Genomic DNA, 27,662 nt, shown 5'->3' with positions numbered 1-27,662 from the left:
ACTGCAGTCCTCAAGTGGTCAAAGTTTCAAACCCCTTCCAGGCTATACAGATCTCAAATATTTTTTTCCATGACCTGAACTTCAATAACAGTAATTACACAAGCATTTCCAGATTGTAGATTTTCTTGTATTGTGATCAAAAGAGAAAAACTACCATTTCCCTATGCAAAGTGAACAGCAATGTTTTAAAACAAGCAAAGTGGCAATCAACAATTAACACCAAATACTGACATTACTTTACTTAAGCATCTCATTCAGTTCTAAGGGAAGAGAACGTGTGTGGAGATTGCCATGGGCTCATACATTATCAGGTATATCTTCATGCAGTGTGATAAGCACTGATGTTGCAGAGAAATGCGAGTAACAAACAAGTGTGGCTTTCTAATTATGTATCCCTTTTGCTTGTGGTAAAACTATAATAGACTCATTTACATACGACAGCAAAATGTTAATTTTGCTATTGTGACTACTAAACAACTACTTCTATATAAACAATGAAACAAGGCTGTAATCTCATTGGTACCAATGAAAAGACCCTGTCGGTGTTACACAGCTATATACGAAATTACTACAGGTAAAAATAAAGATTGATTTTACTACAACAATATTTTGGTGAAATATAGATTATTGTGGTGGTATGAGTGATTCACTGGTTTCTGATATGTTTAGGGGTCTTTACTAGCAAGATTGTCCCACCATAGCTTCCAGTTCTGCTTCTACCCATTATGTAGATTTCTATAGTTCCATCTGTTTCTGTATCCTCAACCTTGCTTATCTTATTTCCCTTGCCTATTGTATGCCAGTATACTCCCTTCATTTTCGTCTGTAAGCTGGACTGGGTGGGGTCTTCTTCTCCTCTTAGGTTATACTGTGAATTTGCTATCTATACAAGTTTCACTACCAATTAATAATTATACAGCAATACATAATGGCCTCAATTCATAAAGCATTACCGCATGTGGTAATGCTGAAAACAGCAGACTTTCCCGAGCACTTAGCAATATGTCAATTCATAAAGGCTGTTACCGCATGAAAAGCTGACATTACTGACCAGGGAGATAAATTACCGACTTGGCTGTAGTTACCTCCAACACACGTCAGTAATTGTCAGCAAATGTCAAATCATAAAGCCTTCAACAAGCAGTAAGCCTGACATAGTTACCAACACAATTCACAAACCTGATTTTTATTTAAATACACACAATTGATCCCTACAGAAGTCTATTAAAATATAACTTTTATTATTTTGTTTAAAAAGTTTTTCCTTATTTATTTTGTTCTCTCATAATACACATAACCAGGATGGGACCACAAGTACGTTTGAAAGCACCTGCACAAGTTTTACACTTTTTATGTGACCGTGCTTATAGGTCCCAACACTGGACTAAATTAGCCTTAACTTCCTACATATAGATAAAAACCCCCCACCAATCCGACATGTTTCGACCCCTTAATTGGAGTCGGCGTCAGGGAAAAGAAAGTGCTTAGTGCAAAGAGGTGCTAGTGCATCAAGAATTATGAAGCATTGTGTATATACATTCTATCAAGAAAACAAAAAATAAGAGCGAAGTGCTCTCTTGCTCTGTCAGCATGCCATGCTATGCTATGCTGACAGAGCAAGAGAGCACTTCGCTCTTATTTTTTGTTTTCTTGATAGAATGTATATACACAATGCTTTATAATTCTTGATGCACTAGCACCTCTTTGCACTAAGCACTTTCTTTTCCCTGACGACGACTCCAATTAAGGGGTCGAAACATGTCGGATTGGTGGGGGGTTTTTATCTATATGTAGGAAGTTAAGGCTAATTTAGTCCAGTGTTGGGACCTATAAGCACGGTCAGTAACACTTGTGCAGGTGCTTTCAAACGTACTTGTGGTCCCATCCTGGTTATGTGTATTATGAGAAAACAAAATAAATAAGGAAAAACTTTTTAAACAAAATAATAAAAGTTATATTTTAATAGACTTCTGTAGGGATCAATTGTGTGTATAGTTACCGACACCTCTGGTGAGGTCTTAACAAGTTACCGACACCTCTGGTGAGGTGTTAACAATGCAAAGTGCAGGGAGCCAAAGTCTGTGTGAGTCATCTGTGCAGAGAGCCGTCTGTGTGAGTCATCTGTGCAGAGAGCCGTCTGTGTGAGTCATCTGTGCAGGCAGGGAAAGTCTGCGCAAGTCGTCTGTGCGAGTCATCTGTGCAGGCAGGGAAAGTCTGTGTGAGTCATCTGTGTGAGTGGTCTGTGCGAGTCATCTGTACGTGTCATCTGTGCAGGCAGGGAAAGTCTGTGTGAGTCGTCTGTGCGAGTCATCTGTGCAGGCAGGGAAAGTCTGTGTGAGTCGTCTGTGCGAGTCATCTTTGCAGGCAGGGAAAGTCTGTGTGAGTCGTCTGTGCGAGTCATCTGTACGTGTCATCTGTGCAGGCTGGGAAAGTCTGTGTGAGTCGTCTGTGCGAGTCATCTGTGCAGGCAGGGAAAGTCTGCGTGAGTCGTCTGTGCGAGTCATCTTTGCAGGCAGGGAAAGTCTGCGTGAGTCGTCTGTGCGAGTCATCTTTGCAGGCAGGGAAAGTCTGTGTGAGTCCTCTGTGCGAGTCATCTGTGCAGGCAGGAAAAGTCTGTGTGAGTCGTCTGTGCAAGTCATCTGTGAAGGCAGGGAAAGTCTGTGTGAGTCGTCTGTGCGAGTCATCTGTGCAGACAGGGAAAGTCTGTGTGAGTCATCTGTGCAGGGCAAAAGAGTGATATCGCCACACTGCTCTACTCTACCGCTCAATGGGCTGCGGTAATTTACCGAGCTTCAATGTGAGCAGGGAAAAGCTTTATGAATTAGCACACAGACCGGGAAAATACCGAGTGCAGTATTTTACAGACAACATTTTCTTTATTGCACTGCTTTTTATGAATCGAGGCCAATACATTGATGCTTGATAGGCTATAATAACAAATACTGTATAATAATTATAATAAACTCTAATCCAATAGAAATTCGGGCATAGTAAACTACTAAGGGTCTAGGTCCTGGCCAAGCGCCATTATAAGTAAATGGGAGTAACACCTTGTATAGTAAACCCATATATTATAGAAGTTCTGTTATAGTGAATCTGTTTTTTTTTTTTTGTCCCTGCGGTATGCTGTATCCAGCAATAGTAGAAAGGGAGGGCTCATGCATTATATGTCAGTCAGAGACCCTTGGACCGTGGTCAGTGGGCGGGCTGGCTACTCTGGGCCCGCATAGATTACCTCAAAGCACCGGCTGGTGCATGGGCTAATGTTTTGTAAATTACAATGGCTAATGCATATTGTGGAAAGGGGATGCCTGTTATATTGGTAAATATAAGTTGCACTGGAACACATTAGGGCTCACACGGACACCGCCCATGGACGCAGATCCCAGGGCTTTTATTAGGTAATATTGTACAAGAGGATCTATGTGTTATTACAACTGAATAGGCTTTTTGATTGCAGAGAAACTGCCATTTAGGGCCCTCAATTCTTAATCCACATTGTGAGAAAAAAAAAAGACTAGTAACTTAGCACTATACAGGGAGTGCAGAATTTTTAGGCAAGTTGTATTTTTGAGGAATAATTTTATTATTGAACAACAACCATGTTCTCAATGAACCCAAAAAACTCATTAATATCAAAGCTGAATATTTTTGAAAGTAGTTTTTAGTTTGTTTTTAGTTTTAGCTATTTTAGCTGGATATCTGTGTGTGCAGGTGACTATTACTGTGCATAATTATTAGGCAACTTAACAAAAAAACAAATATATACCCATTTCAATGATTTATTTTTACCAGTGAAACCAATATAACATCTCAACATTCACAAATATACATTTCTGACATTCAAAAACAAAACAAAAACAAATCAGTGACCAATATAGCCACCTTTCTTTGCAAGGACACTCAAAAGCCTGCCATCCATGGATTCTGTCAGTGTTTTGATCTGTTCACCATCAGCATTGCGTGCAGCAGCAACCACAGCCTCCCAGACACTGTTCAGAGAGGTGTACTGTTTTCCCTCCTTGTAAATCTCACATTTTATGATGGACCACAGGTTCTCAATGGGGTTCAGATCAGGTGAACAAGGAGGCCATGTCATTAGTTTTTCTTCTTTTATACCCTTTCTTGCCAGCCACGCTGTGGAGTACTTGGACGCGTGTGATGGAGCATTGTCCTGCATAACAATCATGTTTTTCTTGAAGGATGCAGACTTCTTCCTGTACCACTGCTTAAAGAAGGTGTCTTCCAGAAACTCGCAGTAGGACTGGGAGTTGAGCTTGACTCCATCCTCAACCCGAAAAGGCCCCACAAGCTCATCTTTGATGATACCAGCCCAAACCAGTACTCCACCTCCACCTTGCTGGCATCTGAGTCGGACTGGAGCTCTCTGCCCTTTACCAATCCAGCCACGGGCCCATCCATCTGGCCCATCAAGACTCACTCTTATTTCATCAGTCCATAAAACCTTAGAAAAATCAGTCTTGAGATATTCCTTGGCCCAGTCTTGACGTTTCAGCTTGTGTGTCTTGTTCAGTGGTGGTCGTCTTTCAGCCTTTCTTACCTTGGCCATGTCTCTGAGTATTGCACACCCTGTGCTTTTGGGCACTCCAGTGATGTTGCAGCTCTGAAATATGGCCAAACTGGTGGCAAGTAGCATCTTGGCAGCTGCACGCTTGACTTTTCTCAGTTTATGGGCAGTTATTTTGCTCCTTGGTTTTTCCACACGCTTCTTGCGACCCTGTGGACTATTTTGAATGTGTTGCATCCCTCTGCAAGATATCTCACTATTTTTGACTTTTCTGAGCCTGTCAAGTCCTTCTTTTGACACATTTTGCCAAAGGAAAGGAAGTTGCCTAATAATTATGCACACCTGATATAGGGTGTTGATGTCATTAGACCACACTCCTTCTCATTACAGAGATGCAAATCACCTAATATGCTTAATTGTTAGTAGGCTTTTGAGCTTATACAGCTTGGAGTATGACAACATGCATAAAGAGGATGATGTGGTCAAAATACTAATTTGCCTAATAATTCTGCACTCCCTGTACATACACATTTATCAGGTTCTCTTCAACTATGTGGTGAACATGATATCTATACTTACTATGTGATAGTCATATCTGAACTTGCTCTTCATGTTTTAGGCAATTGCTGCATAGGGGACATGCTATTTGTGCTTGTTTGAGGGAAATTATGATGATTTTTAAACCTTGGGGGTTTTACTCCAGAACTGTTTCTTTCCACTGCTCTATACTGTTGGTGTATTATTATTATTGTTTTTTTATTTATATAGCGCCAACATCTTCCGTAGCGCTGTACATAGTACAAACAAATAATGGGGAACAAATATACATGAGAAGTAAAAGACACTGTACAGTCATGACATTGAATAGAATAAATACAAATACATACATAGTTGATGTGTAGTTGGTACAAGTGCATATGTTAAAATTACAGCGGTATGAGAAACACTAGGAGGAGGTCCCTGCCCTTGCAAGCTTACAATATAGAGGGTGTACGGTGTAGATTATGGGTGTAGATTATGTCCTATGCACTACCACTATCTCTTTTTAATCTTGGTTCCCATGGTCTTTTAAGGTGGCCACTAACGATCCAATTTTTAGCGAAAAATCGTTCGAGCGATCAGATAATTCTGATTGGAAAAAAAATTGTTCACACCATCAACGAACCAAACTTTGCTTCCTATCTATCACAACCAATAAGAAAATCCACATTTTGGTTTGTGAAAATCCAATCGGACGACTATTTTTATAATTGTTCGTAATCAATTGTGCCCATCAACGGAGATTATTTACAACCAATCCGATCAGAATTTCTGATCGCCCGAACAATTTTTTGCTAGAAATTGGACTGTTAGTGGCCACCTTTAGTTTGCAACAAGCCTTGATTTGTTATAGTTTCTACCAATCTTATGGTATTCCATGGACACCTGGATTCTGAACATATTAATGTGGCCACTAACGATCCAATTTATAGCAAAAAATCATTCGAGCAGTCAGAAATTCTGATCAGAAGTGAAATCATTCACTACACCTTCAACGAACCAATCTTTGCTTCCTATCCATCACAACCAACAAGAAAATATACATTTTGGTTCAACGAAAATCTAATCAGACGACTGTTTTTATAATCGTATGTTGATTGTGCCCATCAACGGCGATTATTTACAAGCAATAATCTGCACAGCAGTAAGGTGTACTGCACAGTAACACGTTTCTTCCGTAAGCCTGAGACTCTCCCGAGGGAGGGATCAGGCTAGGGGTAGGAAGTCTGCGGAAAGGATCATCGGTACTCCCCTCCCATCACTCAACCTCCTCTACTGCTCTAGACTGCGCTCAAGGGCCGCTAGGATAGCAAGAGACCCCACTCACCCTGGCAACTGCTACTTCAATCTTCTCCCCTTAGGTCGCCGCTATAGGTCCTTACCCACCAGGACAACAAGACACAGGAACACTTTCTTCCCCCAAGCCATTGATCTCCTCAACCGTCCCTCCCAACCACACTCCCTTGCTCCAGCGCTCACACCAGGGTAGTCACTCGCCGACGTTACACCTCCTTACGTGGTCTTGACCTACTAAGTACTCTATTGTCTTTCGGTACTACTATTGCCTATCTGTTAGCCTACATTACTGTATATCTTGTCTTGTGTACTACTTGAGCTTGTATGTGCTAAAAATAATTCCAGGTACAAACCCCTGTACTTGGCCATTAAACTTGATTCTGATTCTGATATTAGTAGCCACCTTCAGAATGGAGGCTAATATTCTTGGAAGCCTTCCGTTATCCATGTATATAAAAGGTCACATTTTATGCATTTATGTAGTGCTGACATCATCCACAGTGCTTTACAGTAGACATAGTCATGTGACTAACTGACCCCCTGGTCATAGTTTTATGTCCTTATAGTCTTATTTCTAAGGCCAATTTTTTTTGGGGGGGAGGGAACCAATTTATCAGTCTGTTTTTTTGTGTGTGGAAGGAAACCAGAGTGCTTGGAGGAAGCCCATATGAACATATGGAGAACATGGAAACCTCATGCAGATAGAGTCCTGGCCAAGAATCAAACCTGTGATTCTGATTTCTGCATTCATGAAATGGAAAAGATGATCTGTTTTTTAGTCATAAAGCTGGATAATGATAAACTAATTTACCAAATGCATTATGTTTTTTCAATTATTTAGTGAAAAAAATGAGGAATGTATGAACCTCAGATTTTTTTTGTAACTGCAGTTCACAGACATCCTGGTATTCATCTGCAAAACTAATCAGAAACCATAGTTCTATCAGTGATCCACTCCTAATCCACTGGCATCAAAGCAGACCCAAACTGTAACGATCGGTGTAACACAGAGAGGGTCTGATTACCGGTGATCTGCAGTATCACCGAGAATACAGATATATACCCGATTATTGATGATCTGCAGTATCACCGATAATCAGATATATCTCTAACCTCTGGACACCTGAGTAATAAGAGTGTTTGGTGCAACAGAAATACTTTGAGGACTGCACCTGAGGAGCAGGTGCACAGCAGTAAGGTGTACTACACAGTAACACGTTCCTTCCGTAAGCCTGAGACTCCCCCGAGGGAGGGATCAGGCTAGGGGTAGGAAGGACAGAGTGTGAGTGACACCAAGGAAGGGTGTCACCCCCAGGTCTGTGAGCTATCTCTAAACTGGGGAGATAGCTCTCAAGGTCGGACAAGCCGGGTCGGCAACAGACAGACAGATCAGGGACAGAGACAGGAGACAGATGCGGAATCCTAAGACAAGCAGAGTTCGGCAACGGAGTAGTAGATATAGCGAAGTGCCTATTCAGAGATCAGAAGAGTAGTGAGGAAAGCAGAAGGTCACAACAAATAATCAACAATGCCTAGTCTTGGGTGTGAGCTCCTTGATCATCAACACCCTGGAACTAGTCTAGGTAATAACATAGATAATATACAGTTTTCCCTAGACTGAGGTGTGAGGTCCTTGATCGTCAACACCCAGGAACTGGTCTAGATAATAACACAGATATTATCACAGATACTGGCAAGGTCTGAGTGCTACCACGTAGTGATCGCAGCGGGCAGACAACCAGAGAATGACCAGCACCCAGTATATATAGCAAGGCGCTCTCCAGCGCCTCCCCTAAGTGCTGGACCAATGGGAAATGGTGGAATTGTTAGCTGACCGGCTTGGTCAGCTGACTCCCTTCTGGCTGTCATAAAAGCTCTGCCTCTCAACGCGCGCGCGCGTCCTTCTAAACCTGTGTGGACTATCAGTCCCAGCCACACCAGACCTATGCTGTAAACCATCCGCTGTGCTGGGCGCGGAACCAGCCGCACCGCTATCAGAGCATGCGGCGGTTCCTCCGCGTTCCGCCATACTGTCAGATGTAGGCCTATGCAAACTGCCGTGTCGGACACGGAATCCGCCGCCTTGTTCTTAGGACATGCGGCGGTTTTTCCGCGTTCAGTCATGCCAGCAGATGCAGGCCCATGCGCGCAACCTGCCACGTTGGACGCGGAATCAGCCGCCTTGCTCTGAACACTCGCGGCGGCTTTTCCGCGTTCTCACACAAACCATCATATGGCCATGACCATTTTTTCATGTTGTACCAGGTGAGGGGTGGTTCTGATGTAGCAATGCTGTGTTTGACTTTTGCAGACATTCAATCAAGCTAAAATACTGTGTATTTGACTCAAACATCTACAGAACTTCTTCCACTAGCCTTCTGGTTTATCCACATTTTCTGTTTATTTATTTTTCTATAAAAATGTATTCTACCTAGCAAACCTGTCATGTACATAATTGTTGTACACTGTTCAACTGATGGTAGCCTTTCAAACTCTTATATTTGTTTTTTGGTGTTCCCCAGAAATCACCTTTGTTCAAGCCATGCCTCACATTCAAAAAAACACCTATTTTGTGAAGATCAGATGTCAGGATCTTACCCCAGTCTGGGTCCAGTAATGGAGTGGGGGTCTCTGGGGTAAGCACGGATGGGTGAGCTGCTCTGCACATGGGTTCAGCGTTTTTGAACCAGAAAGTGGCTCGTGCTGAGTCAATCACTAGAGGCAAGTTTGGCTTTTCATTGGCTAGCTGCGGTTGTTAGACTTCCTGATTGGCTGTTGCTAGTATTTAAGTGAGGATGGTGCACTTGTTAGTTACCCGTGATAGCGATAAGTCACTAGAGCTAGCTGCTGGGCTTCCCTTGCTGTTGCCTCCTGTTACTTACCTGATACCTTGTCTGAACCTTTGCCTGTACACTGACTATTCTGTTACCTATTGCCTGGACTGACTCTTGCCTGCCTGACCACTTTTGTCTATCCCTGTTTTTTGTCTGATATATCTGTATGACACCTGGCTGGATGACTTTGAGATTGCTTGCGATTGTGATTGACAGCCATCTGATATATCTGTGTGACCTCCTGCCTTGCTGACTTTGAGATTGCTACAACTGGGATTTACTGCCAACTGATATGTGTATGACCCCTGACTTGCTGACTTTAATATTGCTTATGGTTATAATTGACCATCATCTGATATCCGTGTGTGACTTGTGGAGGTAGATTGGGGCATAGGGACTCATATAAGGCGGTGATCCTTACATCAAGACTTGATAGCAAAGAATTCGATTTTTTTTTTACTACTCTTACAAATGCTCACCATTTCAATAAAACCACTACAAATTCCCTTATCAAATGATAATGCTAGCTGTACATATAATTTTTCCATAAAAAAATATGTAACTTTGGTTAGTTTAACTAAATAAATAAATGAAGAGACATGTTTTGGACTCATTTTGTTTAACTGAATTCTTAGTACTTATGTAATTCCAAGACTTGCATGAAAAACAAATCATGTTTTAGGTTAGCTCTATGAAGAAATACTGTATTTTCAAGAGTATGAAAATGCCTTAGTACCGTAGTAACAAAAAAAAATATCCAGCCTTGGTATGGTTGATACTCTCTGGCGTTCTTCCATAATCCCCAACCTAGTGCTGAAGACAGGTAATGTTACACTGCTCCATCGCAAATTGTGGGTACAACTGAAGGGGGATGGGTGGGACATGATTGGGCCTGGAACCCCCTTCCATGTAATTAAGATAAAATGTACATACTACAGAATACCTGTGTCAAAAACCCAGAACCGTATCTGCTTTGATCTAAATGCATGAGAATTGTCTTCTTTCTGGTCAATCTACCTTCAGTGCTTCATCTGGCTCTGCAAAAAGTAGATAATACAAATACATCAGAGAGATAGTGTAAGAAGGGGGCAGGGTACCAGGGGCAGTGTCTATGGTCTATGACCCCTGTCAGTATGCACAAAGCTTATGTTGGTATGTGTATAGTGCGCATGGATGGATTTTGTAGCTCCCTTAGTATGTCCCAATAGAAGGCATTAGGATACGTGCTCCTAATCTTTAGATAGGTTGATGCACTGTTTGCTTGCATGTTTGCACTGTGCATGTTACAGGGCCAGAGTTAGGACACATACAAACTCTGGGGAGCCTCTTGTGACTACGCAAGAGAGTGCATTCTTTTTAAACTTACCTGTAGGGATAGTAGTGGTTCCTGGGTGATTAATCTGCATGAAAGCATTTGAATGAGTGTGCAAATTGTTAACTGATTTTGCATATAGTAAGGATTCTGATAGTTCACTTGACTCACTTTTGTTCCAGTGTTTAATGTGTTTATAGATTAACATCTAGCAAAAACAGTAAAAGTGGGCATAGATCAGGCGACTTGGTGGCCAATCAACCATCTGATTTATTTATTATAATCGAATCGGATAAAAATCGGTGCCGCCAAGCATGCTCAATCAACAATGTGACCAATTTCAGGCCAAAAGTGGTCACTTGTATTGATACAACCTGCTGCAAGCTGTATGATTGGGTGCGCGGCGGTAGTGCTGTGCAATATCGGGATGAGCAGCAAACCTGACGGTCCCCCTCGGCACTACCTTCCTAATGTAAAAGGTTTCCCCTGCATACATACATTACCTGTCAGTGTCCGCCGCTGGCTCCGTCCACATACACGTGCCCATGTGGTTGGCGGAGTATATATGGCAACCACGTGGGGCGCATGTATGTGGACAGAGCACGGAGCCAGTGACAGGTAGAGTATGCATGTATGGGGCACATTTTACACTAGGGGGAAAAGCGCCTGGGTGATTTTATTCTGAAATTAATCAGGAACCGGCCTGAGGTTTATGGTGCCCAATTGATCTCTCTCTGATCAGATACAGTCAGATAGAGATCTGTCTCTTGGTTGATCTGCCAATACATCGTCTGATGTATAAGCACTTTAACAGGAGTTCTTATGAGTATCTAACAGTGCCACAGTGCTTCTTCCCTGGTTTAAATGCAACAATTGCAACAATCACAGAAGCTGGGCTTAGGTTTGGGACACATGGTATAAACCTAATAAACTTAGCAATGCTTGTAAAAACATCCATTAAGATAACATTGAGGCATTTTATCCATTTCTAAAGCTTCTTGTATAAACTACAACCATCTCACAAGTTTTAACAAATAATGACATCTATCTAGAGACATAAGATGACTGTCTCCCAACCGTTAGTAGATTATCGTATTCCTTGCGAAAATAAATACGCCAAAAAAGCTGTAGGACAGAGAATCTTGAATACAACCATATTTGGCTGGCACAGCTGACAACTGCATGGTATCTATGGCTCCCTTGATTATAGCTATTGTTTAGAGTCGCTTTCTATTTTGATCCTGAGATCTACTGCACAGGGAAACAACATCTGAAACCATCTGAACATTGCTACAGTAGTAGAACAAAAAAAGAAAACTATGCTATGCAAACACTGTTACAGTAAAACGTTTTCATAAATAAGCCCAGAGCGCCATCTAGTGGTACATTTTACAAACTGACGAAATCTACTAAAATATAAAGGGAAAATAAAATCTTTAACATTTTCTCTTTGCTACTGAAAACATGCCTCCTTAGAGGAAAGGTGACAATCAATCTGGTTGAAGCCTGCTGCAAAGCACAACTGTTATTTGGGGTTTTCAGAGAAAGTGAGACAAAGAACTGCTTACAGATCTTTATTACAGCATGTGGGGTCACTGTCGCTCCAACAGGTGTCTAAATGGGTGTCCCAAAGGACAGAAATTAGGGTATAAATCTTCACACAACATTGGAACAGCACTTAGGAAACTTTTTTTTGCTATAATGAAGAAGGGTTAAAATATCTGAATAAATTTCACTAACTTCATGTCCATCACACATGTCATAAAGCCAGGAAGGGAGAGAAAATTCACTACAATAGAGGTAAACACAGTAGTAAGAGACTGACAGTGGCTCCATGTCTGTTTTATACCACTGTTGTAATGATTTGCTGTGTTTTGCAATCCTTTCAGAGCAGCATCAGCAAACTAATGTAACTCTCAGGAACACTTTTAAATTAGTGTGATCCAATTCATTCAGTAAAAATTGCACAAAGCAATTGCAGAGAAATGTCGCGTTTGCCATTGCGTTTTTCAATATAAAACATACTTGGGGCACCTACCTATCTAACCTATACTCGGGGCACCTACCTATCTAACCTATACTCGGGGCACCTACCTATCTAACCTATACTCGGGGCACCTACCTATCTAACCTATACTCGGGGCACCTACCTATCTAACCTATACTCTGGGCACCTACCTATCTAACCTATACTCGGGGCACCTACCTATCTAACCTATACTCGGGGCACCTACCTATCTAACCTATACTTGGGGCACCTACCTATCTAACCTATACTCGGGGCACCTACCTATCTAACCTATACTCAGGGCACCTACCTATCTAACCTATGCTGGAGGCACCTACCTATCTAACCTATACTGGAGGCACCTACCTATCTAACCTACACTGGAGACACCTACTTATCTAACCTATACGGGTGGCAAATATATGGGTTACCCTATACTGGAGGCAACTACATTTATTTTAAACATAGTGAAGAGGGAAGAGAAATTTTGTAACAAGTGTAGGTTATGTGGGTGGGTGTAGGTTATGTGGGTGGGGCTGTGTGTGTGTGGGGCTTGAGGATAGGTGGGTGTGGCTTGCGGGTGTACAGGGCCCCATTGTCTCCTATTGCCCGGGGCCTCATGAGTTGTCAGTCTGCCCCTGATTGGAGTCAGTACACCTATGTTGTGTTAAGTGACAAGAGTAGAGATATTCATATGCCCTTTCCCTCCTATCCCTCTTGACAAGTAGTGGTACATAGTGGTTGGCGGGTAGTGGTGCCTAGCGGATGGCAAATAGTGGTACATAGCGGATGACAAATAGAGTACATAGTGGATAATGAGTTGTGGTGCATAGCTGATGATAAGTACATAGCAGATGGCAAATAGTGGTACATAGTGTAAAGCGAATAGTGAGCATGGCAAGTAGTAAAGGATGACAACTAGTGGCAGATAGCAGATGACTATAGTGACAAGAAGCAGATGATGAGTGGAGACATACAGAGGTTAACAAGCAGTGACAGCTAGCTGTACTAGCAGATGGAAGTGATATGGGGTAACAGACAGGCTCTCACGTGATCCCTGGTGTTAGTGGATTGGCAGGAACTCCCCAGGAGTAAGTTGGTTGATGTGCTCTTAGCTCTCCATCATCCTTGAAGGCGCGGGACCTCTTCTACCATATGGTGGAAAGCCCCTGGCTCTATTCCCTATCTCAAGTGGAGGGGGGCCTCTTCAGCAGTGTGGTAGAAAGCTCCTACCGTACTAGCCTCACTAGCATGTGGGGGTGGAGTTTGGAGAGAAATACACGGTAGTGGAGTCTGCGGGCTGAACTCCTGCAGCTTAAAAGAGTTGCACTGTGGGAGCTTTACACACGGTAATTCCTAGCTGGGGCCCGTGTGGCGCTGTCACTGTTCTTGCTGCAGACTCTCCATGGGCCCTATACGGCAATGTTTCACCCTGATGGTGGACCTGCACACAAAAAAGGCTATATCTGATGTTACTGGATGGAGGATGAACATGGAAAGAGTGAGGAGGGGAGCATCTGCTCCTGACACATTTCATATATAATGCAGTTTCTATTATTTAATTGTTGTATATTTATATGTGTCGTGTATATACACCCGCACATGGGTTGTGGCCTGCCAATAGCCCCCCCCCCAGCCCCAAATGCACATTGCAAGCAGGTATGCGCCTGCACAAAATAATTAACATAGTAGTAAATAGGTTAATTCACATAGTAGCGGCCACTAGTGAAGTAGCGATACTTCACACGACCACCTGCAGTTATAGTTATGAGCACTGCTATGTAAGGCATGCATAGTGAGTGCTTCCTCACATTAAGCTGCGTTGCTTTAATCAAGGCCAAAGTCTCCTAACCTGTGCAACTAATTATATCTGCAAGTTGAAAGTTTCTAAATAGTCTCACGGCAACAGCACAGCATACTATTTGCAGGGTAGTAAATAATAGCAATTTTAGCTTACTGCCAGTTTAAAAATTCTTATCAGGCTGCAGATTGTAGTTCCTGTTAAAAATCATATTTTAATTTCAAACGGACTAATGTGCACCTCCTCAGTCCTTCCACAAACTCCAGGAAATGCCAGTAATGGTGCAGCAAAGTTACCTGCATTCCTACTGAAATACAAATGCAGCTTTTGACTTTGCTTTTCCAATTGGTTGCCTAAGCGATCAGCACTTCTGATTGCCATGATTCATGGCTGTGCAAGTAAGGTTGTTGCAGTACTCTGTATACTGCATCAAGTATTTTTTTAGCAAGTTACAGTACAACACCTAATATGTACGGGACATCAAAATTTACCCCCCTCCCCCCAAATGCTGGGACCCAGAGGGATAAGGAAAAAGACAGTTGCTTCAGTGCTATAAAGCTGTAGTAAAGTCCATTACTTCATTCATAGTTTTTACATTCAATGTAGTGCCTTAAAATATTTTGAGCTGAGACCTTCCTCTGTAAATGATCTGTCACTCTGCTCTAACTATTCACCCCCTGGGACCAGCCTGTAATCTTTGAAGCTACAAGGATTCAAAGCATATGGCAGATCAGGTGTTGGACTTGGGGGAAATCAAAAATTAAACTGTCTTGGAGCTGTTAAGAGTCTGTGCACTGTATATTTAATGTGTTCTTGTATATTTAATGTGTTTTTGGTGTTTGAGTCAGAGAAGGACAAAAAAAGCAAAGGAGCAATTGCCTGAAAAAATATTTCTATTAGTAGCATTACCTTAAATGTAAAGGCCTGTTTATTTTAAAACAGATGTTCATGCAAAGCAAAACTGCCACAGGCAACGCAACATGGAGTTGGCAATTTCAACATGCATGGATTCAGAGGACAAAATGGAAAACCTGCTTAAAATCTGCCATGCATGTGGCTGTACCAGCTAAAAAAGTTTGCTTAGCATTTAAAGAAAAAGTTCAAATAAGTTCCTAACTTTTTACTTGTATGTACTGGCACTGGAAGCCAAAACAGACCATTCTCTGAAGCAGAAACCAATGGACAAATGGACGTCTCCTGATCCTATGTTATCTACAGGATGCATTTCAATGTCTGTATTGTGGCCGACTTTTTGCAAGATAAATTGATCCCCCTTGACATACTGCTCAGCCTACATAACCTTATGCTTGGAATACACGGTTTGTTTCTGCCGTACGTTTCTCCTCTCGATCGTTTTTGCTGCTCAATTCTGCAATTGATTCTCTTATCTTCCGCTCATTTTTCTTATTTTCAATTCACTTCTCTCAGAAATCGAGCAGCAAAAGAATCGAAAGGGAGATCGGACATGTCGGAAATTATCTAACGAACCATCTAATCACCTAAAAACAAACTGTTTATTCCCAGCATTAGGCCTCACCAGGTCTGTCACTTTAATCAGATATATCATTATTGGGCCTCCCTTGGTTCCTCCTCCCTAGACTCCACATCCACTTACTTTGAACGATGGTGTAGTGACTCTCCTCTGGATGGATGAAATATCTGTTACCTAAAGGGCCTCATAGCAGCTTGTCCCAAACAAGTCATCAATTGTTGATAAATGTCATGAAGACCTGGGCTTGTACTTTTCTGCAGCCAAGTGGGGCCACTGCTGTGGGACCCGTATGACAGGTAGCTCCATCTGACCTCTTTAACCCCATTTAAAGAGTTCAAGATTTATCCTCATGCTTTAGATTGGTGCTACAGGGGCTGCGGAACCTGGGGTTCCTTTTTTTCCCATGTGGTAGGACTGTCCTTGGATATCTCACTCTTGGGTCCATGTATCTAGTTTGATCTTTAAGGTCATTGGCAAAACATTCTCTAAAGACCCCTTGGTTCGCCTCCTAGGCAATAATAAGCCGAATACTTTGCAACACCCGACCCATCGCCTAGTTCAACATATAGCTGACTCTGCTGCATCCTATTTAGCTTCTAAATGGAAATCCTCATCTCTCAATGTTGCCCTAGCTGTCTCATGCACTCATCTCTTGATGATATATGAACGTATGTTAGCTGTGGTTGGGGATCGCAAGCCTTGGTTTACCAAACTTGACCCATGGGTTGACCATGTGGACAATGTGGTATTATCCTATATTATTTTTATCTGAGCCTTTCTGATGTTGTATGCTTGTATTGCATTTTTAATTAGTCTCATTCCTATTTATTTTTTAAAGATTTTTATTTTTGAAGACATTTTTCAATACAACAGTGAAAGAAGAAGAACAACACATTGGGCTTGATTCACAAAAGAGTGCTAACTGTTAGCACGGCCGTTTTCGCGCGAATTTTCGCATTGCGCGCGATCGCAAATTTTTGTGCTAAACGATAACGTTTTCGTGCGCATATGTGAATTTTCGCGCGAAAACTATATCGATTTTGTGGTAAAATTCACGTTTCTGCACGAAAACGTTATCGTTTCGCGCGAAAATTCGTGAGCGCATGCAATGCGAAAATTCGCGCGAAAACGGCCGTGCTAACAGTTAGCACTCTTTTGTGAATCAAGCCCATTGTGTCAAGCATATGAATAAAAATGAAAGGTTAAGGTGATTAACTAGTTATGCTATTAACAAAGAGAAGAAAGAGGAAGAGAAAAGAGCAAGGTAAGAAGTGGAAAGGATGAAGAAAGAAAAGAAAAAATAAATATGGCCAATTCAATGTATCCAAGGAACTGCAGAAGCATTCCTTAAACCTTAAGTCTCCAAGTCCTTTATTGAGGTTTAGCAAGGGCACGACACCCAATTGACATCAGAGGTTGCATTGTTATATATCCTTAGTTCCCTAGAAGCGTTTTGTAGTCCTCTGATTCAGCAAATTCGAAGCAGGGTCTCCATGTTCGAATATACTGTTCATTTCTTAAGTGAATGGATTGAGTTAAATCTTCCATTCGTTCAATGGATTTAATTTCAAGCAGCCAGTCAGTCACCGAGGGGGCCTGGGGAGACTTCCACGTCTGTGGTATGATTATACGAGCAGCGTTAATCAAATGTTTAGAGAGCAATTTTTTGTATTTTCCAAGCCTTCTCAGAGAATTGTGTAATAGATAGTAAGCAGGGTCATCAGAAGCTTCAACCCCAGTCACCTGTGTGATGATGGCCTTTACACAGTCCCAGAATGGGCCAATGGCCGGGCAACTCCAGAATATATGTAAAAGACAACCAGTATGGGCTGAGCATCTCCAACAGAGGGGGGTAGAACTAGGATACATTTGGTGGAGTCTGCCCGGTGTATGGTACCACTGTGTTAGGATCTCATTCCTATTTCTATGTTATTGCTCTACTGGACAGGAAACTCGGCTCATGGTCTAACACTGTGACCTTTTTTAAAGTGGGATGTGAAAGTTTGGGTAACCGTCATGATTTTCCTGTATAAATTGTTGGTTGTTAGAATAAAAAATGTCAGTTAAATATATCATATAGGAGACACACATAGTGATATTTGAGAAGTGAAATGAAGTTTATTGGATTTACAGAAAGTGGGCAATAATTGTTTAAATAAAATGTATGCCTATCTGCTTGGGCACTCCTTTCTCTTGTACATGGGTGCTGTCCCACCCCTTCTCTTGTTCTGTTGTACTAGGGATATAATTTAAACGTTGCAATAACCGGGACAAATGGGCAAATAAAATGTGTGGCTTTTATCAACAGTAGGTTTTATTTTAAAACCATAATAGCCGAAAACTGAGAAATCATGAATTTTTCTCATTTTTTTCTTTTTATTCCCATTAAAATGCATTTAGAATAAAATAATTCTTAGCATAATGTACCACCCAAAGAAACCCTAATTGGTGGCAGAAAAAACAAAGTATAGATAATTTTGTTGTGATAAGTAGTGATAACGTTATTGGGGAATGAAAGGGAGGAGTACTGAAATGTGAAAATTCCTCGTGTCCATAAGGTGAAAACAATCGTGTGGTTAATGTTATTTTCTTGTATTGCAAAAGAAAACAAAAACCTTTAAAATGAAATAGGTCTGTGTTGTACATTGTCTACATTGCAGTAGTGGAAAGTAGTTGTCTTGCACAACTTTTCTAGAAATCGGACTTGTCATGCATAATGGTGGTATTTATGACATGTCCGATAAAATGGACACCACAATTACCTGGTTGGAATTAGGTGATTCTACATTTGGTCCACTATCACCATATATATTGCCAGCAGGGTTAGCAGAGTATGTTGCTTTACCACCAAATTGATAGCCAAACAGTGTGGGACCACAAGCCTGGGTAGGCCTGCAGCCATTAGTCTAAGAGGACTATACATGGCTGGGCATGAATGTGTTTTTTTGCATAAAGAAAAAAAAGGGGCATGATGCTAGTGATAGCCATTAAAAATGTTTTATTCTGACATAACACACCCTTTAGATTGTACTGCATATCTGGATCCTGCTAACCCTGCTGACACTCTCGGGTTTATACAACACATGCTTGAATGCTGATACTGTTATAAAAAACAAGTTGTACATAAGCGCTCACAGGAATAAAAAGATAACACTCGTAAAACACCAGTCTTAAGAGCCTTAGTGAACACCAGTCCAGAAACTGTGGAGCGCTGCCTGACTATTTGTGAATAGCTTTTAAATTATACAATTGAGTAAGCGCTCAAAAAAGTCTCTGCTGTCATCTGTTTCTGCATTCAGCAGATGGTGACAACAATAAAACATCAATGGGACAATGCCCCCCAACGTGAAGAGACTCACCAGACTTTCTGGCCTTACTGGGCCCGATATTATTATTATTATTTATTTATAAAGCGCCAACATATTCCGTGGCGCTGTACAATGTAAGAAAACAAACAAGGGATACATAATGATACAGACAATGATATACATCAAATATGAACACTGATAAACAATACAGCACTGCTGATTACAATTTGATTTAACATGATGACTAAAATGTATAAATGTCTAACAGAGTGCAAGCAATTAAATTAATAACATTCCATGACACAAAAGGGTGAGAGCCATGCCCTTGCGAGCTTACAATCTAAAGGAATGGGGTGGAAACAAGAGGTGGGGAAGTATACAGTATATGTACAGGCAGTGCGCAATTAGGTTATTTAGTGGGTGCATGGCCTAAGCTAGAGAATATGCTTGTCGGAAAAGGTGGGTTTTGAGGAAGCGTTTAAAGATTTCAAAGGTGGGAGAGTGGTGGATGTGCTGTGGAAGGGCATTCCAGAGGAGGGGTGAGGCACGTGAGAAGTCTTGTACACGTGAATGTGAGGAGGTAATTGTAGAAGAGGATAAAAGAAGCTTGTGTGCAGATCTGAGATTGCGGTTGGGTTGGTATCTGGAGACTAGTGAGGAGATGTACAGGGGAGAGAGATTGTGGAGAGCTTCGTAGGTTAGGGTTAAAAGTTTGAACTAAATCCTCTCGTTAATTGGTAGCCAGTGAAGAGCTTGACATAGAGGAGCAGCAGAGGAAGAGCGAGAGGAGAGATGAATAAGTCGAGCAGCAGAGTTCAGTACAGAATTGAGCGGTGCTAGTCTGCTTTGGAAGTCCACCAAGCAATATATTGCAATAGTCCAATCGAGATATAATAAGAGCATGTACTAACATTTTGGTTGTGTCATGGGAAAGAAAAGGTCGGATACGTGCTATGTTTTTGAGTTGGAGATGGCAGGAGCTGGTTAGGGAGGTAATGTGAGGAGTAAATGAGAGAGAAGAATAAAATATTACCCCTAAGCACCGTGCTTTGGGAACTGAAGTTATAGACGTGTTGTTAACATTTATTGTAATATCAGGCAAAGAGGTGGACAGGGATGGTGGAAAGACTATTAGTTCAGTTTTATTCATATTAAGTTTTAAGAAGCGAGATGACATGAAAGAGGAAATAGCGGACAGGCAGTCTGGAACCCGTGTGAGGAGGGAGTTAAGGTCTGGGCCCGAGAGGTACAGTTGTGTATCATCTGCATATAGGTGGTATTGAAAACCAAATGAGTTGATTAAGTTACCAAGACCGTGCATGTAGATGGAGAAGAGGAGGGGACCGAGGACAGAGCCTTGAGGTACCCCTACAGACAAAGGATATGAAGAGGAGGCCTGATCTGAATAAGAAACAGTGAAAGACCTTCCAGAGAGGTAGGAAGATATCCAGGACAGAGCAAGGTCCTTTATTCCTATAGATGAAAGGATCTGTAGGAGTAGAGCGTGGTCGACAGTGTTGAATGCTGATGACAGATCTAGAAGGATGAGTATGGAATAATAGTCTTTGGATTTAGCTGTGAGGAGATCATTAGCTACTTTGGTGAGGGATGTTTCTGTGGAGTGGTTTGGCCGGAAGCCAGACTGGAACTGATCAAGCAAGGAATTTGCAGATAAATACTGACTTAGTTCAGCATGAATGTGGCGTTCAAGTAATTTAGATGCAAATGGGAGAAGTGACATTGGGCGGTAGTTAGCAAGTTCGGTGGAGTCTAGAGATGGTTTAGTTTTAGTGGTGTTACAACAACCTTCTTGAGTGAGGATGGAAAAATTCCAGTGGAGAGGGATGGGTTAAACAGCGATGTTAGGGCAGGGATGAGGGATGCGGATAGCTGTGGATAGAGATGTGATAGGATAGGATCCAAAGAACAGGTGGTTAGATGGGATTTGGAGATAAGAGAAGAGAGCGAATGTTCGGAGAGTGGAAAGAAACTGGAAAGAGAGAAGTCAACAAGAGGAGTGGAGATGGAGTTTGATGTCTGCATGCAAAACACACTACAGATTTTAGCAATTTCATCTGTAAAGTATGTTGCAAATTCTTCAGCTGATAAGCATGAAGAAGGAGGAGGAGGGGGTGGACGGAGAAGGGAGTTGAAAGTACTGAACAGGCGCTTTGGATTGTGCAAGTGGGAGGATATGAGGAAGGGAAAGTATGATTGTTTTGTAGAAGAGAGAGCGGTTTTAAACTTGTTCAACTATTTTTTGTAAGTAATGAAATCCTCATTAGTATTAGTTTTTCTCAAATGGAGTTCAACTACCCTAGAGCACCCCTTTAGCTGTTTAGTAGCTTTGGTCAGCCAGGGTTGGCAACTGACACGGTATGGGCGGACATTGATGAGGGGTGCGATTGCATCCATGACTTGCGTGATTGAGCTGTGATAGTGTGCAGCTGCTGAGTCAGGGTGAGTGAATGGTTGTGTGAGGAGAGGTGCCAGGGCATCAGAGACAGATTGCATGTCTTTTGCGGTAGTTCCTGCGTATGTGTGAGCATGCTTGAGGCAGCGTGGCAGGAAGAGAGGAGGAGAGAGAGAAGTTTAGTAAGTTATGATCAGAGAGCGGGAGAGGAGTATTAGTGAAATCAGTGATAGAACAGAGACGAGTGAATATGAGGTCAAGTGTATGACCATTAGAGTGAGTTGGAGCAGTGGACCACTGAGACAGGCAGTAGGAGGAAGTAAGTGACAGAAGTTTAGTGGCAGCAGAATTGTTAGTGTCCACATGAATGTTAAAGTCGCCCATAATGATGGTAGGGATATCGGAGGACAGGAACTGGAGGAGCCATGCAGAGAAGTGATCTAGGAAAAAGGAAGCAGGGCCAGGAGGGCGGTAGATTATTGCGATCTGGAGGTTAGAGGGAGAATATAGACGGACTGCATGGACTTCAAAGGAAGGTAGAGAAAGAGAAGGAATGGGGGTGAGTGGCTTGAAGGAGCACCTATCAGAGAAAAGAATGCCCACACCACCGCCATGTTTATTCCCACTTCTAGGTGTGTGACTAAAGTGGAATCCCCCATAAGAGAGGGCGGCAGGTGAGACCGTGTCAGAAGGAGTCAGACATGTTTCTGTGACCCCAAAGAAGGTGAAGGCGTTGGAATTGAAAAGGTCAATATACCTTAGGGGTATAGGCCACCCCTCAGCCTCTCTGGACGTCAGCACCTTCCGCTTCCACTTTACTTATCAGGTGTTTGTTGCTCTAACCTCCATACAAAAAGAGAAGCCTCACATAGCGTAAAAGTGCTTTAAGGGAATCGTCCCACGTTTATTTAAAAAAATGTTTTAAAAAACAGGCGAAACCTGTACAAAGTTAAAGCTAGCGGCTACACAGGAGTGGGGGACAGCAAAAGCTGAATGCGCTCAGTACTCGGCCGCTGCAGCGTCACCCCGACTCGCAAACCTGTGATCCCCGCTGCTCAGTAGACAGTATTGGCGCGTCAAACCAGTCACCGTGTCCGGGGACGTCAGACGTATCACGGCTCCGTAGCTCCGCCCTACGCGTTTCGTCGCTATGGCAACTCCTCAGGGGCCACTGACACTGACGTCCAGAGGTTGCCAGAGAGGCGGAGGGGTGGCCTATACCCCTAAGGCGATATCGGGCCCAGTAAGGCCAGAAAGTCTGGTGAGTCTCTTCACGTTGGGGGGGCATTGTCCCATTGATGTTTTATTGTTGTCACCATCTACTGAAGTACTCCTCCCATCGTTCTGTCTCCATGACTTCCCTATGCAAATCCCTTCACTAGCTTTCAATCTACTTCAGAATTAGCTTTAAAGAGAATATGTACTCTAAAATTCTTACAATAAAAATCATACCATTCTATTCATTATGTTCTCCTGGGCCCCTCTTTGCTGTTTCTGCCACTCCCTGCTGCAATCCTGGCTTGTAATTGCCAGTTTTAGGCAGTATTTACAAACAAAAAACATGGCTGCTAACCAGCATGTGATAGGCTGAGAGAAGCTCAGTCTGTGACTCATACAGAGCCTGCAGGGGGCGTGGAGGGGGTGTGCATAGCATCTACTTATCACTGCAGAGCAGCACATTCCTGCCTGAGCCGACAAAGGAAAGAAGATTAGATTATTGTAACGATTGGTGTCAGCAAGGACAGATTTTCTGATTATTGGTGATCTGCAGTATCACCAATAATACAGATGCTATACCTGATTATGTGGTGATCTGCAGAATCACCAATAATGCGAGTATAGCAAGACACAGGACAAACAGGTGTAAGATAAGTGTTTGGTGCAACAGTAAATATAGATAGAGATACCCACTTTCCCAGAGGGGCTGGTAGAGGGAGGTATCTCTATAGAACACTGGAATCAGTACTCCAGCAGGCTGGAGACGCAGATGAATTAGTGATCGGTTCACCCGAGGAGCGGGTGATGCACAGTAAAACAGAAGGTACTTATCACCCGAGGAGCGGGTGATTCAGACTGTACTGTAGCTATCAACCTGAGGAGCAGGTGATTAAGACTGTACTGCAACTATCAACCTGAGGAGCAGGTGATTAAGACTGTACTGCAGCTATCAACCTGAGGAGCAGGTGATTAAGACTGTACTGCAGCTATCAACATGAGGCGCAGGTGATTAAGACTGTACTGCAGCTATCAACCTGAGGAGCAGGTGATTACTATACTGAGAATACCTCACCAGAACTAAGCTCACTGGTGAGGGCAGGAGAGTCAGACAAGCAGATTCGGCAACACACGGACAGATACGGTACAAAGACAGAAGACTGAATCAGAGTAAGGTTCAAGCTGAGTCGGCAACAAGATCAGATAGGCATAGGCACAGAATCAGTAGGCAGAAGAGTAGTCGAGGCTAGCAGAGGGTCATAACAAATAATACAATTCAATTAGTGCTTTAAGCTATCAACAGAATCAGGCTAAGTGTGGATCCCCAGCTCCTGCTGGTTCTAGCACACTTTGGGATCTGACTAAGGTCTGAGTGCTAACACGTAGCATTTCCAACAGCAGACGAAGAGCAACTGACAGGCAGGTCCTATATATACTAAGAGCGCTCCACAGCGCCGCCCCAGTCACTCAGCCAATCCGGAGCACTGCTGGAGTCAGCTGACCGGCTGATCAGCTGACTCCCCTTCTACTCGCATCCCTATCCGCCTGTTTTTTCTGAGTCTGGAAGGCTTTCCCCAGATTCCTTTTAACTAGCACCTAAATCTCCTTTAATGCCCTATGCCAATCCTCTAGAGCCGGAAAAGGAGAAGATGCCACTGGTATTGGAGAGAATTTGGGAGATCTCCCCGAAACCACCTGGAAAGGAGAAAAACCTAAAGAGGAACTCTTCAGATTATTATGTGCAAATTCTGCAAATGGCAGGAACTTTACCCAATCTGACTGTGCATCTGCCACATAACACCTGAGAAATTGCTCCAGGGACTGGTTAACCCTTTCGGTCTGTCCATTGGTCTGTGGGTGGCAGCCTGATGAAAATGACAGGTCCATACCAAGCTGGTGGCAAAAGTCTCTCCAGAATTCAGACACAAACTGGACTCCCCTATCTGACTCCACATTCTCCGGAATTCCATGCCGCCAGAAAATGTGCTGAATGAAGATATCAGCCTGGGCCGAGGGGAGTCCTTTCAGTGGGACGAAATGAGCCATTTTACTGTACCTATCAACTACCACCCAGATGACCGTCTTGCCCACAGACCTGGGGAGTTCTCCTACAAAGTCCATAGACAAATGAGTGCATGGCTCACTTGGCACTGGCAAAGGTTGTAGCGTACCTACTAGTGCTTGACGAGAGGGCTTATTTCTGGCACACACAGAGCACTCTCTCACAAACTCTTTGCAATCAAGTGCCAAAGAAGGCCACCATACACATCTGGCCAGTAGGTCCTGAGTTCGAGCAGCCCCGGGATGCCCTGCATTCTTATGGGCGTGAAACAATTGTAGGAGTTGTAAGCGAAAGGGAAGTGGCACAAACAGAACCCCCTCGGGCTTCCCTTCTGGGATATCCTGCTGGTAAGGCCCTAGGGTAACCGCCCTATCCTGCCAGGTTTCCGTGGCTGCCACCACCAGTCTTTGAGGTAAGATGGTCTCAGGGATTGATGGCTGAACTGTCTCGGGCTCAAAACACCTATATAATGCATCTGCTTTGACATTCTTACTTCCCGGTGTATACGTTATAACAAATCTGAACCTTGAAAAGAACAAGGACCAGCGAGCCTGTCAGGGGCTAAGTCTTTTGGCCCCTTCGATGTACTCCAAATTTTTATGATCAGTATAGACCGTGATCGTATGTTCTGCCCCTTCAATCCAATGGCGCCATTCTTCAAAGGCTAGTTTAATGGCCAAGAGCTCCCGATTGCCGATATCGTAGTTCCTCTTGGCTGGAGAGAACCTACGAGAAAAGAAGGCACAGGGATGTAGTTTGCCTTGAAGGCCAGAGCGCTGAGACAGCACAGCCCCAACCCCAATCTCTGATGCATCCACCTCAACAATGAAGGGGAAGGTGACATCCATGTGTCTCAAAATGGGAGCAGAACAAAATAACCTTTTTAACGTAGCAAAGGCAGACTGTGACTGTTGACCAATGGTAAGTGTCAGCCCCTTTCTTGGTAAGGTTGGTGAGGGGTGACACTACAGAAGAAAACCCTTAGATGAACTTCCTGTAGTAATTGGCGAAGCCCAGAAATCTTTGGAGTGCCTTCAATCCCACAGGTTGAGGCCACTCTAATACAGCAGAGACTTTTTCAGGATCCATGGAGAGACCTGAAGTGGAAATAATATATCCCAAGAAAGGGACTTTAGTGACTTTCGAAAAGGCATTTCTCTAACTTCGCATACAACGAGTTCTGCCTCAATTTTCTTAAAACAAACTTCCCGTGTTTCCGATGTTCTGTTAAATTGGGTGAGAAAATCAGTATATCATCCAGATATACCAGCACAAATTTTCCCAGAACTTCTCTAAAGACTTCATTGATCAACTCTTGAAAGACGGCAGGGGCATTACACAACCCGAAGGGCATGACCAGATACTCGTAGTGCCCATCGGGCGTGTTGAATGCCGTCTTCCATTCATCACCGTCCCTAATGCGTACAAGGTTGTATGCCCCTCGTAGGTCTAACTTAGAGAATATACTGGCATTGGTCACTTGAGCAAACAAATCGTCAATCAAAGGCAGTGGATAACGATTCTTTACTGTGATCTTATTTAACCCCCGATAGTCAATACAAGGTCGAAGCCCACCGTCCTTTTTCTGTACAAAAAAGAACCCAGCCCCTGCTGGTGACCGGGAAGGACGGATAAAGCCCTTGGCCAAGTTTTCCTTAATGTATTCCTGCATAGCCAGCTTCTCTGGCCCCGACAGATTATAGAGATGACCTCTAGGGGGCATACAACTTGATCTTAACTCTATGGGACAGTCGAAGCTCCGGTGTGGTGGGAGTTTCTTTGCTGATTTTGGACAAAACACGTCAGAAAATTCTGCGTACTGCACTGGCACCCCTTTCACCTGAACCTTGGTGGCACAAACAGCAACTTTCTCCAAACAATCATGACAATGGGCTGACCAGCTCTGTAGCTGGCCTGAAGCCCAGTCGATCTGAGGGGAGTGTAGTTGCAACCAGGGCATACCGAGGATTATGGTAGAGGTTGCCATTTGCAGGACAAAGAACTGTCGTTTCTCCTTATGTAGAACCCCTATTTTACACAACAACAAGGGAGTCTGGGAAAGAGGCTGTCTACACTGTAACGGAGAGTCATCTACCGCTGTGATCAGAATCTGACGGTCTACCGGGAGTAAGGGAATCCCCACTTTTTTGACAAAGTCATAATCTATAAAATTGGCTGCAGAACCTGAGTCTACGAATGCCTCTGTGGCCGTGGCCCGACCCTCCCAGGTAATGGAGAAAGGGAGGAGTAAGCGGTTATTAACTAAAGGTAAACCCGGCTCGCCTAGGGTATTACCTCTGACTACACCTAGGTGGCAGCGTTTCCCGACTTTTTTAGGGCAATTCTGGACAATGTGACCCTCCTCAGCACAGTATTGACAGTCTTCCTGACCTTCTGCGATTCTTCTCCACTTGAGTTAACCTAGACTGACCGATCTGCATCGGTTCGTCCTGAGGTGACATGGGTGGAGAAGAGGCATAGAGAACAGATCTTACAGCATTTGTCCCCCGGGTTTGTCTTTGATAGCGAAGGCGGCAGTCAACTTGCACAGCCAATGAAATTGCTTCGTCTAGAGATTTAGGCTCAGGATTGTAACGATAGGTGTCAGCAACCAGAGAGAGAATCTGATTCTTGGCGATCTGCAGTATCCCCAAGAATACAGATATACCTGATTATTGGGGATCTGCAGAATCGCCAATAATCAAATATGTCTAACCTCTAGACACCTGAGTGAGTAAGTGTTTTGGTGCAACAGTAACCTTTGGACCACCGGGGTAGCAGGTGGTCCAATAAGTAGAGAAGACTCTACTGCAGTCAAGGACACCTGGAGAGGGAGTCCCTGACTGATAAGGA

General features: G+C 43.2%; 1 protein-coding gene across 8 annotated transcripts in view; it reads right to left on the bottom strand.

The window, feature by feature from the left end:
- HFM1 (helicase for meiosis 1) overlaps positions 1 to 27,662 on the bottom strand; it is a 266,554-nt gene that overhangs the window by 226,927 nt on the left and 11,965 nt on the right. For 5 of the 8 annotated variants that reach the window (XM_068239813.1, XM_068239819.1, XM_068239820.1 and 2 more), the window contains exon 2: positions 10,142 to 10,235. The exons of 1 other annotated variant lie outside the window; for it this stretch is intronic. The gene's annotated coding sequence lies outside the window, so the exon portion shown is untranslated. Of the gene's footprint in view, positions 1 to 10,131; positions 10,236 to 27,662 lie in introns of all 8 variants that reach the window. 2 more of the 8 variants (XM_068239814.1, XM_068239816.1) reach the window with 2 other exon arrangements.

Source organism: Hyperolius riggenbachi, chromosome 6 (genome assembly GCF_040937935.1).
Source record: "Hyperolius riggenbachi isolate aHypRig1 chromosome 6, aHypRig1.pri, whole genome shotgun sequence".
NCBI classification, from domain to species: domain Eukaryota; kingdom Metazoa; phylum Chordata; class Amphibia; order Anura; family Hyperoliidae; genus Hyperolius; species Hyperolius riggenbachi.
This window is presented reverse-complemented; position numbering and strand designations above follow the sequence as displayed.